Here is a 1,132-nt window from a genome sequence, read left to right as displayed (position 1 = left end):
TATATATACACACACATGCACAATCCATCTTCTCACAGTCTCACCTCTGGTCTTTCCAGCTCCTCAGTGACATAGTTCAGGTTGTACCAGCCAGCATAAGACCAGAGTCCTTGATAGAAAGCCATTCCTAGAGTGCTCAAAGAGTACTGAGTCCCTTTAAATGCATTCTCAACTTTCAAATTCTCCACAATGACAGAGCTGCTCTGTATGAGCTCCACTAACCCTCCGATTACTATGAATGTCAGTGTCAGCACTTTGGCCACCAAGAAGACCACCTGGATTCTCAGAGCGATGCGGACATTCAAAATATTGGCTATGGCCACAACCAGTATCGTCACGGCAGCAGCACACTTCACTACCAGCTGTGGAGGAGGGCAGCCTGTGTAAAAGGGTGCTACAGCATACTCTGCTATGCTAATTGCCATTGCTGCAATGCTGAACGGCTTCACAACCAAGATAAAAGTAAAAGCTGCAAAAAAAGCAGGACCTGAACCATAGATCCTCAGTATGTAGATGAAGTCCCCACCAGATTCAGATATGATTGTTCCAAGCTCAGTGTAGGACAGCGCTCCAAACAAAGCTACAACTCCTGAGAGAGCCCAGATCACAAGACTCGCTCCAGGGCTTCCAACGTAGCCCAGAACAAACTGTGGGGACATGAATATACCGGAGCCGATCATTGTTCCTGAAACCAGTGCTACACCACCAATCAACCCAATTTCGCGTTTCATTTTCAGGCCTTCAGGTTCTTTGTCCGCCATGGCCACACAGATCACAGAGCACAAGGTTAAGACACCGTAGTTGTAATTCAGCCTTACAGAGCAGACACCCAGACAAAGAGTATTCACACACACAGAGACTAAAAGCTGGACATATCATAAAATGTAGATGATCACAGGGCAGTAAAAACTCTTGATTGTAGTCTTCTTGAATTTAACATTAACTCCACTGTAGCTGTAAATCTGTGTACATCCAGGTCTTGACTCAAAGTTCCCACCTGAACATGCAATCTCTTATCTGGATATAATCATTCCTGTGTCATTCAACTGTTGTATTATTCAAGCAGCACTTTCACTCATTGTGTTATTTACTGTCAGGCCTTAAAAAAAGATCTATGTGAGAGGTGAGGTTC

General features: G+C 44.5%; 1 protein-coding gene and 1 pseudogene across 2 annotated transcripts in view; one reads left to right on the top strand and one right to left on the bottom strand.

Moving 5' to 3' along the window:
- adam19a (ADAM metallopeptidase domain 19a) overlaps positions 1–1,132 on the top strand; it is a 243,823-nt gene that overhangs the window by 9,472 nt on the left and 233,219 nt on the right. The gene's annotated exons all lie outside the window — the stretch shown is intronic.
- LOC111667998 (b(0,+)-type amino acid transporter 1 pseudogene) lies at positions 25–1,104 on the bottom strand (annotated as a pseudogene).

This window comes from Seriola lalandi, unplaced genomic scaffold, assembly GCF_002814215.2.
Source record: "Seriola lalandi dorsalis isolate HSWRI2012SDOR001 ecotype SW California unplaced genomic scaffold, Sedor1 jcf7180002054694, whole genome shotgun sequence".
Taxonomy (NCBI): domain Eukaryota; kingdom Metazoa; phylum Chordata; class Actinopteri; order Carangiformes; family Carangidae; genus Seriola; species Seriola lalandi.
The sequence above is the reverse complement of the archived record's forward strand: the minus strand, read 5'-3'. Positions and strand labels throughout refer to the sequence as shown.